The 8,031-nt window shown below is 34.1% G+C and overlaps 1 pseudogene; it reads right to left on the reverse strand.

The window, feature by feature from the left end:
• Positions 1 to 6,018: 6,018 nt before the first annotated feature.
• LOC106625089 (microfibril-associated glycoprotein 4-like) lies at positions 6,019 to 7,337 on the reverse strand (annotated as a pseudogene).
• Positions 7,338 to 8,031: the final 694 nt, after the last annotated feature.

The following is an 8,031-nucleotide window of genomic DNA, read 5'->3' on the forward strand; positions in this document are numbered from 1 at the left end:
ATATTGTTATTATAAATTAATTACTCTGCTGAAAATCATTTTGTTATCTGCTGAAAATCATTTTGTGTATATACAAGTACTTATGCATGTACTTATTTGTCGGGGATTTTTATTATGAGAGCGGAATCAATCTTATATTAGTAGTGAAGTAGTACTTAGCAAATGCGGAAGCGTAGTCTTCGGTGCATTATCGATGTATAAGTATACATTCAAATACATGGGAAACGACTGTAATACGATTTGATAAGTGGGTATGTCCGTGAATTTTAGAAAATTGGGAAAGAGCAATATCAATCGCTAATTCGATTCTAGTTTTTGAAATATAAATCCTGCAGTCAAATTAAAACTGATACTGTAGAGGGTATAGATTCGTCTCGAGCTTAAATCTAGTCGCACATTGTTTATTTATGACACCTAGGTGATCCGAAAACGGAGGATACCATGGAGAAAGTCAACAATCTCTGCTGATTAAAGATGCTCGACCTTAGCTACGTCGCAGTAGGTATCCTAAAAGACCACTTGGGTTATACAAGTACACTTCATGAAATATTTTGAATAAGGAAACTTTCGTTGCATTGGGTGCCGTGTGTGCTCACTTCGGACAACAAGCGAAAAAGTGATACCACTTTATAGTATTGTTTGGGACTGCTTAAACGCAAACCAAAGAAGTTTTTGAGTGGTTCATTGTCAACGAAACGTGGAATCGACTCACAAGATGTATTTTGCATTGCATTTCTGGAAAAGGGCAAACCGATAACATCACTCACATTACACCGCATTACTGGGCCGAATTGCAGAAAATCAGCTTTTATTTTCCAACTTGAAAAACCACTGACCTCAGAGAAATTTGAGTCGAATGAGGAGATTATCGCCGCCACGTACTCTTACTTTGCAGACCTCCAGATATGTGTTTGCAAATGACTTCAAAAAAAATCGCCATTTTCCAAAATTTTTTAAATCGATTTACTAACTACGCTTGATCCGAAATACAGCAAGAATATTGCAAAAAACATAATCTGAATGAAATAACATATCATATTTAAGGAAAAAAATAGGTCTAGACATTTATCTAAACGTATGTATTACCTATCACCTCAAAAAATGATCGATTCGCAAGCACCCACAGAAATACATTCGAAACGGCTGAAGTAGAAGTAAATTTGTATTCTAAACTTTCAATGTTTCTCAATGTGATAGATCCCTTTTGAAAGTGGTCGAAGCAGTTTGCTGCAACTATCTTAATTAAACATATAAGTATAAGAAGAAAAAAATCTCATTTCGGCTGTACTGAAGTTAAATTAGTCTTCATTTGTATGGCAAATATATGCTTTAGTGGTCCGATATCGGCGGTTCCCACAAATGGACAGCTTCTTGGGGATAAAAGGTTGTATACAAAATTTTAGATCGATATCTTAAATAGGGGGACTAGTTAGCGTATATAAAGACAGAAGAACATGGCTAAATCGACTCAGCTTGCCTTGCTGATCGTTTATATATAACATATACTTTATAGAAATTTCATGGCAAACTTAATATACTCTTTCTAGGGGTAATTATCGAGCTGAAGGATTATATCGATTTCCGTAAGGCTGTTCGTTCGTCTAAAAATTCTTGACAAAACTTGTTTTAAATTCCATTTATTAAGAAAAACTTTTCAATAATAGTACTTTGTTCTCATAGCCATACATACATATATACTTGTATGTAAATACTTATTTGAGTGAGTAGTTATGCCCGAGCTATCACTTCCCACCATTCCTTTGCCATAATTTTCCACTGGAACATGTCCTCCTAAATATAGACCATTCAGATTGCTGCAAATGGTACATAATTTTAAATGAGAATGCAGTATGATACGAAACTTGAGCACACCACCAAGCTCCCGTATATAGTACCGCGCAGTTCCTATCATCTTTGTCATTATCATTATCTTTAGTGGTGAAATTTAGGCCACGATGAGAAGTGAACGAATGGCCGAAACCGTGTTCATACCCTATCCCCATCTATCGTGGGTACGATAGCAGTCGGTGTCGTTGCTTTGTCGACGTTGAATTATAGTTCACGGTTCGCCACCGTTGGGATCTCGAAGGCAATAAACAAAGAAAGCGTGATGGAGGAACTCAGGAAGATAAAGTTCATAAACGTCACTCTCTGCATATTTCCCGTTTTCTTGACGTATCGCTTCGGTACAAGAAGATGGCTTTTTGATTGGAGGGGCGCTGCTGTTAATTAAACCCTGAACAGGAAAAATTAAGTTTGCCACGAAGTTTGTAACATCCAAAAGGAAACGTCGGAGACCCTATACAATATATACATAAATGATCAGCATGATGGGCTGAGTTAATTAAGCTATGTCCATCTGTCCGTCTGTCTGTACATACGCGAAATAGTCCCTCAGTTTTTAAGCTATCGGTCTGAAATTTTGCACCTGTCTTTTCCTCACTAAAAAGCTGCTCATTTTTCGGAACCGCCGATATCGGACCATTATAGCATATTGCTGCAATACAAACTGAACAATTGGAATCAAGTACTTGATCGATGCAATCTCCGAAGAAATTGTGTAGAACGGGTGACTATAGCATATAGCTGCCATATTAACTGAGCGATCGGAGTAAAAAGCTTGTATGGAAAACTTTTTCATTTGACGAGGTATCTTCACGAAATTAGGCACGAGTTATTATTGAAGGCAACAATGTATTATCCGAAGAAATTGTTCAGATCAGATCACTATATCATATAGCTGTAATACAAGTTGAACGATCGGCATCAAGTTCTTGTACAGAACCTTTGTATTTGTAAAGGGTATTATAACTTCGGCGCAACCGAAGTTAACGTTTGTTCTTATCCTTATTCCTAAAGTAAGAATTTGTAATTTGTACAAGCTTATTATGAATTTCTAAATAAATATTATATTAGCATCTTACCACTTCGCTGTAATTTTCGCATCTGCTCCTTCATTGTCATTAACTTACTTTGCAAGCTTAGAAATAATCAAAAATATAAGAAATAAAACGAATTATGTTCAATAAATAAATTAGTCCTTATTAGTCCGTAGATTATAGTTTTCTAATTTGAGACTAAAGTTCTCTTTGTTGACCGCGTTCTTTAATAAATCGTCATGACAAAATTTACCTTACTTCAATGGAAAAAGTGGAGGAAAAAAATAAACATTTTAAAATATAATTGTTCTTTTTAAAGATATACGAGTATAATATATATAAGATGTCGAACAATTCACCGAATACAAAAAGTATGCTAAGCAAAATAAAAAAAATCTCTTTCAATCGGTTTAATTATTTCTATGCACTGATTACTTTCTTATCAAATCTATGTGTATAAATAAATAATATTTCTTACAGATGTGTATTTTATACTTTTTAATAAACAATACTAAGCAAAAAACCAACGAGTATAGACCGTCTAAATTTGAGCGCAGCTGAATATTATATGTTCCCATGTAACGAAATATATCTAGGAAAACTTTATTGTAAAGAATGCCACATTTGAATAGATCTTCGATATCGAATATATTCGAACTTTGTAATCGATTTCTTCATTTTTAGCATTATAAGTGTTAGAGGCACATTCTTACTTGTTTTCTTTTTCTTTATTTTGCTTAATAGTAGAAATATGTATTTATTTTGAAATTTAGGGCTCTAAGATTGGAGCCATATTTTTACGCCAGTTTGAATTTTTTATATGTGCATCAAAAATGATGGAAATGGAGATTACAAAAGTTTAGTTTCGGTAGTTGCATTGATTCCATTTTACAAGAAAATACAGCAGTTCGTTTAGTTACGAAGTATAAAGAAGTAATGCACGTTTGATAGTTCTTATCAATTATAACGAAGCTAGTCGTAGTCTCACGCTCTATCTTTCTTGATTTGTAGTAATATTGTTTAACATTTTTTACTTCCTAATATTTGCTTTTACAGAAGGGAAATGATGTTACGTTTATAATAAACACAGATTGATAACTGATTTGTAATGAAACTGCACAGTCCACTGCGTACAAAATAAAGCCAAAAATTGTGCAAAAATATTGTTAATCTTAATGTTATTCGGAGTCGGCCAGACTCGAAATAACAAATCACTTACACATGCATCAGAGTTGCATCAAGTGTGAGAAACCATATTTTCCACAACATATTATTTAATCAGTGCGACCACTTAATATAGATTTAAAAATGCGCAATGTGTTAAATAACTCAATTGATGGGTTGTCATAACAAAAAGTACTTAGTACAACTCAAAACTATATTTTTACTGAATTAACAACAAAGCATTCCTTAACAATTTTAAGAATTTAGCAATATATATTAGCTGCAAACCATTTTGTTGTAATTTTCAAATCAAATGATTCCAGATTCATTTTTACTTCACCAAACTTGAGTGACGGAAGTGCTATAACGTTCCAGGAACATATGTACAATATAGACCCTGAACCGGGTATATTAAGTTTGCCACATTGGTTGTTACATCCAAAATTAAACATCGGCGACCCTATAAAATATATATGTATATATCTATATATATATGTATATATCTATATATATATGTATATACAAGTATCAGTACATTATCATATCTCTATCCACCCGTCTGTCCGTCTCTCTGTATACGTGAACTAGTCGCTCAGTTTTTGAGATATACTCGTAAACATGAAATTTTGTGCACGTCCCTTTCTCCCCAAGAAGCTGATCGCATGTGGGAACCGCTATAGCGGGCCACTATAACATTTAACTGTCATACAAACTGATTGACCAAATTCCAGTCCTGGTATGCAAATCTTGTTTATTTGACCAGGTATCTTCCGAAATTTGGCATGGATTATTGTCTAAGGCAATGGTGCAATCTCTGAAGAAATTGTTTTGTTCGGACCACTTTTGCATATTGTTGCCACACAAAATAACCGATTAAAATCAAATCCTTTTTGGGGAATCTTTTGTATTTGTGAACGGTATTATAGCTTCGCTGCAACCTAAGTTAACATTTTTTCTTGTTTAATAGGATATTCATAGTTGTATACATACTCGTATTTATTTGGTATATTTTAGCAGCAGCCACAGCCTTAGCCGAATTTGATTGGTCAATGGTTAGAGAGTAGCGAATAGAGTTGTTCAAGCAAAGTATTGTGGCAGTACTTGCGGTGCATTAACAGTCCTTTAACGCATGCGCAAAGATAGCGATTAAGTATTATATATGCCAAATCGATTCGAGCAAAATTAATGAAGGGGCTTTTGTCGAATATTGAGCTATGCTATATTTAATAATGGTATTGTTATCTTGGAATATAAGATATTTTCAATTCTGTTAATAAAGTTGAAAATCATTGTTTGTTGTTTTCTATCACCATAAAATCGGATATGTCTATTATTTCAGAAACTATAAAAGTATTTGTATAAATTATTTTCGTCTATTATGTAGACTTAATACACTCAACTTATTCACGTTTATAAATACTGAAGGTTGATAATTTATTTGTAATGAAGTCCAAAAATCTACTGCGTACGAAATATACCCAAAAAATTTAGCACAAATATCACTCGATACCGAAGCGCCATTCTCTGTAACAGAAGTTTGACGGAAAGTAACGGTACTCTGAAAATGTGAGGATAGCAGTACCCCAATTGTTATACATAAGAGCAACTAACTTTTTGTGCAGTAGTGTCGAGATAATAAATCGCTCACACATATGTACATATATCAGTGCTGAGCAAGCATATATCGTAAACTCAGAAAGCATAATAGAATCTCAATATTCAAATTATTTACATTATACAGGCCTTTTAATTTACAGGCGTCTAAGAAACCCTTCTGAAAAGTGTGAGGTATATCTTCAAACTAAGCATTCTCTTTTTAAAAAAGTTACCGCCTACAGAAAGTGGTTAACCTAAGCAAAAGAAATGCAAGAGATAGAAAACATAAGACGCTTTCGGAAAGCTATTAATTTAATTAACATTTTGGTATAAAACAAATATATGATTATTTCATATTATCATTTACTAAAAAACTATTTCAATAATAATACTTTGGTCTTATAGCCATATGTACATATTTGAGCGAGTAATAATATCCACGCCACGCTTGCCACACCACACCTTTGGCCAACTGATCCTTCGGAAGTTCTCCTCCTAAATACCTACCGTTTAGATTGCTGATAATAAAAAAAATAATACATAATTTTATATGAAAACTCCATATGATAGAAAATAATACATGGATAAAAAAAATAGTAATATTACCTGACATGACATTTTTGATACCACCAAGCTCCGGTATATAGTATTGCGCAGTTATCACTATTCTTGTCATTATGACTATCTTTAGTTGTGAATTTTTCCCCGCGATGGGTAGAGAAGGAGTCACCGGCGGTGCCTGAATATTGCCCAAGCGCAATTAACTCATATTTATCCTGAGCACTACCAATGGCGAAACTCTCGTACTTAGCAGCACGTTTCTCATTTTGAAAATCCTCTAATTCAAACCAAAGCTCATGGGCTCGCGAATGTGTCAACGCATGTATTTTATCCAAGCCGAGAAAGAAATTGGCATTCAAATCGCCGAAACCGTGTTCATACTCGAACCACCCACGCTAAAAGTCGGTGTCGTTGCTTTGTCGACGTTGAATTATAGTTCACGGTTCACCGCCGTTGGGATCACGAAGGCAATAAAAAAAGAAAGTGTGATGAAGGTATTCAGGCAGATAAAGTTCATAAATGCCACTCTCTGCATATCTCCCGTTTTCTTGACGCATCGCTTCGGTACAAGAAGATGACTTTTTGCTGCTTCTAATTTTTTCTTATCTTCATTCCTAAAGTAAAAATTTGTAATTTGTACGATTGTATATGAATTGTGAAATAAATATTAGCTGCTTACAACTTCGCTGTAATTTTCGATTCTAATAATTCCAGATTCGTCTTTACTTTACGTAGAAGCTGCTCCTTTATTGCCATTAACTCACTTTGCAAGCTTAGAAATAATCAAAAATAAAAGCAAAACTTCGAAGTCATATTTATGTTCATTAAATAAATTAGTCCTTACCGTAGATTATAGTTTTCTAATTTAAGACTCAAGTGCTCCAATAAATCGTCATCACAAATATAGGTGACAAATGGCTAAATAGAAAACACACAAAAAGAAATTTTAATATTTTTATAAATTATTTTATAAATAATATTTTTTATTTAATTAAGGTTTAATACCGCATCATTGGCGCTACTTTGAGAAGGTGTCGAACAATTCACCGAATACCAAAGATGTCCACACAAAATTGTCCAAACGATCAAACGATGCGCCATTCTCCGCAATTTCAGTCAAACTGAATGCGAAATTGATGATTGCGTTGTAAATACTCGCACTTGAGTGAAAAATTGTCTTGTTTTTATAAATTTATTACTTTATCGAAAATCATTTTGTTATCAAATCTGTGTATTCATATGTATATATTTAAAAATTGCACTACTGAAGTGGTACCTTGCAGGTGCAGAAGCGTAGTCTTCGGTTCATTATCGATGTTTAAGTATGCACTCAAATACATGGGAAACGGCTGAAATTCGCGGTAGGTCCGATAATCTCCTAGCCTCACCGCTTCGATGACGCCACTATCGAAAGCGAAATTTTATAGAATGCTCCTGTCAACAGTTGAAACAGAAAGTGAAATGAAAAGTGATGCTGTATAAAATATAGACTCGGCTGGCCCATTGGCGAACTGTCAAAAATTGGATTAAAGAATTTATAGGTGGTCGCACGTCTGACAACAAGTGCAAACGTGAGACCACTTCACACTGGTGGACCTAGAAAAAAGTGATATTCCACTATAACAACGCATCGACCCGTACCTTCACTGTCAACACTGCCAAATTGGTCGTATGAGAAAACGAAATTCTACCCCTTACCGAATAACTTTTATTTCCAAACTTGAAAAAATCACTCGCTGAACAGAAATGTGAATCGAATGAAGAGATTATCAATGCAGATTATCAAAACGGACTTCTACAATACTTTGCAGACATGACTTAAAGAAGAATA

Source organism: Bactrocera oleae, chromosome 3 (genome assembly GCF_042242935.1).
Source record: "Bactrocera oleae isolate idBacOlea1 chromosome 3, idBacOlea1, whole genome shotgun sequence".
Lineage (NCBI taxonomy): Eukaryota > Metazoa > Arthropoda > Insecta > Diptera > Tephritidae > Bactrocera > Bactrocera oleae.